The sequence below is a fragment of the Tarenaya hassleriana genome, unplaced genomic scaffold, assembly GCF_000463585.1.
Source record: "Tarenaya hassleriana unplaced genomic scaffold, ASM46358v1 Cleome41, whole genome shotgun sequence".
NCBI lineage: Eukaryota > Viridiplantae > Streptophyta > Magnoliopsida > Brassicales > Cleomaceae > Tarenaya > Tarenaya hassleriana.
In genome coordinates, this window is record NW_010966933.1 from 494546 (window position 1) to 503865 (window position 9320).

At 38.2% G+C, this 9320-nt stretch overlaps 1 pseudogene; it reads left to right on the forward strand.

The window, feature by feature from the left end:
- Positions 1 to 4445: 4445 nt before the first annotated feature.
- Positions 4446 to 9320, forward strand: LOC104824802 (annotated as a pseudogene).

The following is a 9320-nucleotide window of genomic DNA, read 5'->3' on the forward strand; positions in this document are numbered from 1 at the left end:
TGTTTCTTCTTATCGCTTTCCCTTTCTTTTTTTTTTCTTTCATTTTCTAAATACAAATACTACTAACTAAATTAATTCCTATCATAACATTCTACTTTTCATTTTGAAATACAAGTGGAAAAGATTTATTTATTTCGTTCAAACTTGTTTTTTTTTCTCCCTTTGTTCTTATAAGGATTCAATTATGTGTTTTTTCCAGAACAGAAAACACATTTATTTCACTTTCGTCGACCTGGATGTCGGGAAAAGGGCAAAGGTGGATTTTAATGCTTCACTGTATTATATAATAGTGATAATTGCTAATTTAATAGAATTAAACAGACAACATGCAATAAACTAATAAGCAATATGTACATATTATTGGTCGGGAGAAAAAAAAAGGTTATAAATAATGTTTTGCAGTAATGGGGAAGGTGGGAATTTGACAAAATGGCCAGGCTGCTTTTGCCAGCTCTTGTCTTCCACCATCCACCTCTCCACTTTTTTTTTCCCCGCAAATAAACATAAATATTTTATTGTATATGTTATTAGTGAAAAAGTGGAGAATGATTTGATCTCTCACTATCCAACTTAGAAAATTAAATATTTATAAATAAAAAATAAAATCACAATATATTTTATTCAATCAATATAAATATATAAAATATAGAAATAAAATCAAATCTAAATATTACGTTATTTTTTCGAATCTTTTCGGTGTATTTTAATATGTATCCTACAGAAAAAATACCATATTGTTGATAACCAAAACATATAGAACAATATTTCACATGCTGAGTAGACGTTGCTTATTTCTAGATGCTGATTTTCAAATTTCCGAAAAAATTACGTATACTAATTTTATTTAAATTTGGTTTTATTAAAACTAATCATATAAAAAGTATCTTTTTAATTATTTTATACTAAATTATCTTTTATTATGTATAAATATCGGTTTGGAATCAGATAAGAGGTAAAGCTGCGATTCTCTTTTCTTAGATAATATAATAATATATAAATAAGTGGAGCTTATCGCAAAAATCAGAAGAGGACAAAAAACACTTTTTTGAGGAAGATTGGATATGATCTCTTACGAATCTTTCGGAGGCTTCAAAAGAGTCGTAGGCGAAGTTGCCTCGAAACCCAGCTCATGATCACACTTTGACCTTTTATTCCCGTTACAATATATATTTATATATATATAATGAAATAGAATTTTGAATGTTTGAAATATGATTAATATCATTACTTTTTTTACATATATATATATATATTATATTGAAAAATAAAATACGGAAATTAAATTAAAAAGGAAAAACAAAAGATAAAACAACGGGAACACTTTTATTGCTATATCTCTTCTTTTTTCTTACGTTACAATGAAAATAATCCATACATTTATAGGAAAAGTTATTGAAAAAAAACAAGGAAATAAAGATACGAAAGAAACAAATAAGACAAAATATAATTATCACGATATATATTTTATTTTTAATTGATATTATGCCTTTAATTATTATCAATCATATCAAATCTCCATATTTTGTTTCTATTTCAACATATTATACTAATTTGGGAATTATTTCGATGAATTATATACATATATATTATACTAATTTTATTTAAATTTGGTTTTATGATAACTAGTCATTGAAAAAAGTATCTTTTATTATTTTTTTACCAAAAAAATCACTACTTTTTTTTTTGGAAAAAATCACAATTTTCATTCGAATTTTCAAAATATTATTTTTGGCTAACGAACTTTTATTTTTTATTTATTTATTTTATACACCCCTTTTTTTTTATTACGATTCCATATATAATTTGGCTTAGATCTTTCGTCACGACTCACATGGATGGACCGACTTTTTAAAAGTATCTCCTTTGTACCTTTGAACATTCTTTTTATTATATTGAGAAAAAAAAAAAGATTCGCTGATTATTATTATTATTATATGGGGCCTTTCCAAATTTAATGACTCAATCAATCAAAAAGCTTAAATTATTAGATTTATTTTTTCGACACAAAATTATTATATTTGTTTTTATATATCACGGACAAGCCAAATCATTTACCGAAAATCATTGTCTTGTGTACACTATGCAAGGCACTTATAAGCACAATGCAAACCGCTCGGCAATATATATATACACACACACACAATATCTCAAACCATAAAATTTTTTCATGATTCACATAATTGGAGAATTATATTAATATTTAATATTATTTTTGTGCCATTAGTCTCTGCGAAAGTAAATTCGTCTCTTTCTAAAATTTTAAAACCATGTTAAATAACTAAAAAACAATGGTTTGGAAAAATAATGCGGGGATGAATATTAAGGGGAATGTAAATTCAGTTTGCAGAATGATAATTTCAATTCAATCGAGCAATTTGACAAGAAGGCTCGTAGAATATTTGAATAAAATCATAAATACATACATACATACATACATACATACATACATACATACATACATACATACATACATACATACATACGACAACCAAATTTAATTGCCATTTTGGATTGGATCGACTGTGTATAGATTCATATACGATTTTTTTTGTCGTGTTTCTATTATTAAAGGGATGGTGACGCATTGGCGTATACTTATTACATATATCATGTATATGCACATTTAATTTTATATTTCGGATGGATCGACAATCTAATATATTTTCAATTTTCTACACAACTGAAAATTAATTTCAGACGTTGATGAGAAGAAATCTAAATATATTTTGTCATTTGTATAATCACTCAAAATCCCAAAAATTTATACAATATGTATTTTTTAAATTATTCCAAAAAAAAAAGATGATTACTGAGTGGGATATTTTATTTATCCAAATTGGACCATATTTATATAAAATCAGAATTTATAAATAAAAAAATACATATCATTAGACGGTCTAGGGAGTCATACTAGTCTAGGTTTTAGATAGTCTTCGGAAGCGGAGGTGTCGGGGGACACTCGCTCGGGTATAGGTGCATCGAGTCACGATGAGACGTGTTTATGACACACTCGGTAAGGACTCTCTTAGAAAGGTAGGTTCAATGCGCCTTGAACCATGCCCAGAGGGGGAGTCACATGGAAGTTACAGGAATGAACATGCTAGGGTTGGCGTGTAGTTTCTCTTCGTGTTTTTTTTTGCAGGTTTTGTAGAAGAAGGTGGAGATTTGTTAGAAGTCTTCGGCAAATCCTCTAGTGGAAGGAGAAGGTCTTAAAGTATCCAAACGAAGCAGAAGATTTTCCAAAAGCGCGGAGAGGTAAAACGATCTTTTGTAGGATTCCGATATGAGACCTAGGGTTATGTTTTCGTTCCACAAACTGTTTTTGCGGTTCTAAGTTCTTTCTCTCTTTCGATGGTGCGATTCTCGTTCCTCCGTGTGTCGGGGTCGATTTTCCGGTCGATCTCCGGTGGTCCTCTTTGTGTAACCCTAGCAAACACTGTTCCTCTTTCCAAGACGTAGGTACTAAGCGTTAGAGCTCGATACTGAACTCGTAATCTGCTGTGTCGTTTTTTTTTCGTTCTTGAGAGATTGAGAGAGATCGATGAGAGTTTGGAGGTCAAAACCTCTACAATCATGAAAAAGAGATACCTAATGGGTGAAAATCCCATTAAACCCTTTAATCTTAAAATTAATGATTCGAATCTTCTTAACTTTCTCGCATATGAGTTTGTCAATTATAAAATATTTAGACGAGTTTACATCTCTCATGTGGTTTACACACTATTATTATGCTGACAAGATTTATCCGGTGTGCATCCAAAAGCTAATGATCGCAAATTCCGACGTTACAAACCCAAAAAAACAAAAAGAGAAACCTCATGAAAATGGGTCGTGGTCAATTGATCGGAATGTCGAGGGGTGAAACAAACAACTGTTTTTGTTCAGTGGGGACTTTAAATGCCTTTATGTGGGAATGCGAATGCGATGATATGTCAGTCCCAGTTGTCTGTCCCCTCTCTCCTAATTTAAAAAACATGGACCATCTCTCTTACACATGAAAATGATGGGTTTTATTTTATTTTATTTATTAATACGAATTATTTCCCTCCTTATTGGGCCCAAATTAAGGCCCTATTATAACCGTAAATGGGCCGTTGTATCAGTTTCATCTGTCATTGTGTTCTTTCAGTAATCCATGAAATGGGCTTTATAGCCCCATTATGACGATCATGTTGGATTGAAATTTATTGAAATTAAGGCCCTATTATAACCGTAAATGGGTCGTTGTATTACTTTTGTTTTTTTTTTTTTTCTCAAATTAGAATTATTCAATTTAATTTATAATGAAATATTTCCACCAATAAATTAATGGTTCGTTTCTATTTCTTTTTTTATTCTTTAAATTGTTTTTTTTTTCTCTCGCCCCAATTAATTAGCTAACGGGACGGGAATTCGACGCACACATCTGAGCGAGAGGGGACTCAGATCTACACGTCGACAGTTGTTTCCGAGTGTAAACCCCCCCTCCCTGTCTCTCTGTCGCGCGATCTCTATAGGTTTCCAATCCATGCCGACGCTTGTCTGGTAAATGCTGCTGACAATCGATCGACGTGACGTTGTTCTGAATCGCTTCCTTTGTGTACTGATCTGATCTGAGGTGGTTTTCTTTCTCACTGTCTCCTGAGAATCTTGTTTTCTAATCCCATTTCTCTGAGGTGTTCAGATCTATCCTCAATTTCAAACGGGTTAGGTTTTCCGCGGGGTGATTTTGTAGTTGATCCGCTCGGTTTTGATTACTGGAGTTGTTTGTGTCTGCTTTGTGATTCGTTCTCTGTGGTTTGGTCTCCATAGGGTGTTTCTGATTCGTCATCGGGGAATATGCTGACGAAGTTCGAGACAAAGAGCAACAGAGTTAAGGGTCTCAGCCTCCACAGCAAAAGACCATGGATTCTTGCGAGTTTGCACAGTGGTGTGATCCAGCTGTGGGATTATCGTATGGGGACTTTGATCGATAGGTTCGAAGAGCACGAGGGACCTGTTCGTGGTGTTCATTTCCACAAATCACAGCCTTTATTCGTTTCAGGAGGTATACTTTCTGATCAATAAGTCCTTCTGGAACTCGATGTTCACTTGTAAGTTGCATCACTATCCTTAGAAGATTTGAAATCGGTATGAGAGATTCTGACTAGGTTGCCCTAAAAGCCTGGCAATTGGGATGTTGTATTGGTTGTGCTTGGTTTCTAGATTTAGCTTGGCTGTCTTTGGCATGGATGATTTAGTTGATACATCTGTCATAGGTTTACAGGATTTTACTTAAACTTCTAATGTCTATGCCTTGGAAAATGGGCCGAGTTGAGTCAAAGAGTGTTCTGAATTAAAATTCTATTTTCAGAGATTTAAACTCATGATTTTTTTATTCTTCTTTGACCTTCGAATCCATGCTGTTGAAACTAGAGTCTTAAAGTGTGCCGTTAGGCAAATTCTCTGGACGGCTATTTTAATGGAAATGCTTGCGCATGTGGAATAGTTCTGAACTAGATTGCTCATTGCGTATGTTATGGCGTGGACTGTTGCAGGGGATGATTACAAAATTAAGGTTTGGAACTACAAAACTCACAGGTGCCTGTTCACACTTCTTGGGCATCTTGATTATATCCGCACAGTCCAGTTTCACCATGAGTACCCATGGATTGTGAGTGCCAGTGATGATCAGACTATCCGCATCTGGAACTGGCAGTCGAGGACTTGTACTTCTGTCTTGACTGGTCACAACCATTACGTTATGTGTGCTTCTTTCCATCCTAAGGAGGACCTTGTCGTTTCAGCCTCCTTGGACCAGACTGTCCGTGTTTGGGATATCGGGGCTCTTAAGAAGAAGACTGTATCTCCTGCTGATGACATCCTCCGGTTGAGCCAGATGAATACTGATCTTTTTGGGGGTGTTGATGCAATAGTCAAGTATGTCCTAGAAGGTCATGACAGAGGAGTCAACTGGGCTGCTTTTCACCCCACCCTTCCTCTCATTGTCTCTGGTGCAGATGACCGTCAAGTGAAGTTGTGGCGCATGAACGGTAAATACATGAAAAACTGAAAATCCAGGTCTTCTTTATCGTTTTTTGCTTATTTTACCACCAAATTAGTTCTGTTTCATGTGATAAACTGTGATGTAAATCTTGTGTACGTCTCCATTTTAGGAGTGAATCATGTATTAGCTGAGGCAGTAATGTGAACTTTTCAATGTCATTGCAGAAACTAAGGCATGGGAAGTGGACACATTGCGAGGCCATATGAATAATGTGTCATGTGTTATGTTCCATTCGAAACAGGACATTATTGTATCTAACTCTGAAGATAAAAGCATCCGTGTCTGGGATGCTACCAAGCGAACTGGACTTCAAACCTTCCGCCGTGAACACGACAGATTCTGGATTCTTGCAGTTCATCCTGAAATGAATCTATTGGCAGCAGGACATGACAGTGGTATGATTGTCTTTAAACTTGAGAGAGAACGTCCAGCTTTTGCTGTTAGTGGCGATTCCTTGTTCTATGCCAAGGATAGATTTTTGCGGTATTATGAGTTCTCGACTCAAAGAGACTCACAGGTCATCCCTATACGACGTCCTGGTACCCCAAGCCTGAACCAAAGTCCAAAGACTTTATCTTACAGTCCGACAGAAAATGCAGTTCTGATATGCTCAGATGTGGATGGAGGTTCTTATGAGCTGTACATCATTCCAAAAGATAGTATGGGCAGGAGTGACTTTGTGCAAGAGGGAAACGATATTTATAGCTCGAAATCGGTTTGCTGTGCTTGAAAAAAGCACCAACCAGGTGCTGGTCAAGAACCTCAAGAATGAGGTGGTTAAAAAGAGTTCAATGCCAATTCCCACAGATGCTATCTTTTACGCAGGAACAGGAAATTTGCTATGCAGATCTGAGGATAGGGTTGTTATATTTGATCTTCAACAAAGGCTGGTTCTAGGTGACCTTCAGACCGCGTTTGTCAGATATGTTGTTTGGTCTAATGACATGGAGACTGTCGCTTTGCTCAGCAAGCATACTGTCATCATAGCTAGCAAGAAGCTTGTCCACCGGTGCACCATTCATGAGACAATACGTGTGAAGAGTGGAGCTTGGGATGACAATGGTGTATTTATCTACACAACTTTGAACCATATAAAATATTGTCTCCCGAATGGAGATAGTGGAATAATCCGAACTCTTGATGTCCCTATCTATATCACAAAGGTTTCTGGGAATAATATCTTCTGCTTGGATCGGGATGGGAAGAACAGGGTTATTGCCATTGATGCAACAGAATACATTTTCAAGCTTTCCCTATTGAGGAAGAGGTATGATCATGTCATGAGCATGATTAGGAATTCCCAACTTTGTGGGCAGGCTATGATTGCTTACCTGCAACAGAAAGGATTCCCCGAAGTTGCCCTTCACTTTGTTAAAGATGAAAGGACCCGGTTCAACCTGGCTTTGGAAAGTGGTAACATCAGTATAGCTGTTGAAGCAGCCAAAGAGATCGATGAGAAAGATCACTGGTACCGACTTGGGGTGGAGGCTCTGCGCCAAGGTAATGCTAAAATTGTGGAGTTTGCCTACCAGCGTACCAAGAACTTTGAGAGGCTATCTTTCCTTTATCTTATCACTGGGAATATGGAAAAGCTGTCTAAAATGATGAAGATTGCTGAAGTGAAGAATGATGTGATGGGCCAATTTCACGATGCCCTCTACCTTGGAGATTTGAGAGAGCGTGTTAAGATCCTGGAGGGTGCTGGGCATTTGCCTCTTGCTTATATCACTGCCTCCATTCACGGTTTGCATGACATTGCTGAGCGTCTGGCAGCTGAATTAGGAGACAACGTTCCCTCTTTGCCCGTGGATAAAACTCCATCACTTCTAATTCCACCTCTCCCTGTCATGGGTGGTGGTGATTGGCCTCTTCTGAGAGTCATGAAAGGAGTATTTGAAGGAGGGCTAGAGAGCGTTGGAAGAGGGGCTGTTGATGAAGAAGAAGACGGCGAAGGAGATTGGGGCGAGGAACTTGACGTGGATGATGTTGACGGATTACAGAATGGTGACATGGAGGCAATTATGGAGGATGCAGAAGGGGGGGAAGGGAACGAGGAGGAAGGTGGATGGGAACTTGAAGATCTTGAACTCCCACCAGAGCTTGAAACACCGAAGGTATCTGGTAATGCACGCTCATCGGTGTTTGTGGCACCGACTCCAGGCATGCCCGTAAGTCAAATATGGACCCAGAAATCATCTCTTGCTGCTGAGCATGCGGCAGCTGGGAGCTTTGATACCGCAATGCGGTTGCTGAACAGGCAGCTCGGCATAAAGAATTTTACGCCCTTGAAATCCATGTTTCTCGATCTTTTCTCGGGCAGCCACAGCTATCTGCGTGCCTTTTCTTCGTCTCCAGTGGTTTCCCTTGCCATCGAGCGTGGGTGGAATGAGTCTGCTAGTCCCAATGTCCGTGGCCCACCAGCCCTTGTTTACAGTTTCTCTCAGCTTGAAGAGAAGCTCAAGGCCGGTTACAAATCTACCACTGCAGGAAAGTTCACCGAGGCTCTACGTGTTTTCCTATCCATCCTCCACACCATCCCACTCGTAGTAGTCGAATCAAGGAGAGAAGTTGATGAGGTCAAGGAACTTATCATTATCGTTAAGGAATACGTTCTTGGTCTGCAAATGGAACTCAAGAGGAGGGAGATGAGAGATGACCCAATACGGCAACAGGAGCTGGCGGCATATTTCACACACTGCAACCTACAAACCCCTCACCTAAGGCTCGCCCTTCTCAGCGCAATGAGTGTCTCCTACAAGGCCAAGAACCTGGCTACAGCTTCGACTTTCGCGAGGAGGTTACTAGAGACAAACCCGACAGTGGAGAGCCAGGCCAAGATGGCGAGGCAAGTCGTGCAGGCGGCGGAACGCAACATGACGGATGCGACCCAGTTGAACTACGATTTCAGAAACCCTTTCGTGGTATGTGGAGCCACATATGTGCCGATCTACAGGGGACAGAAGGACGTGTCGTGTCCGTACTGCACGGCTCGGTTCGTGCCAAGCCAGGACGGGAAGCTCTGTACAGTGTGTGATCTTGCAGTCGTCGGGGCTGATGCTTCTGGTTTGGTATGCTCCCCTTCTCAAGTCCGGTGATCTGTCCAAAACATTGTTGCCCCCAAAAAAACAAAAAAAAAATCCTCTCTGCAGTGGCAAGGTAAGTAAAGAGAAGTGTTGTTCTTTCTTCGTATGGTGAAATATCAAACCTGTTTGGTGCTGTCTACCGTGATCAGATTCACCCGATCTCTGTTGCAAGTTATATCTTATAGTTGTTTCTTATGTAATAAGCTCTTCCG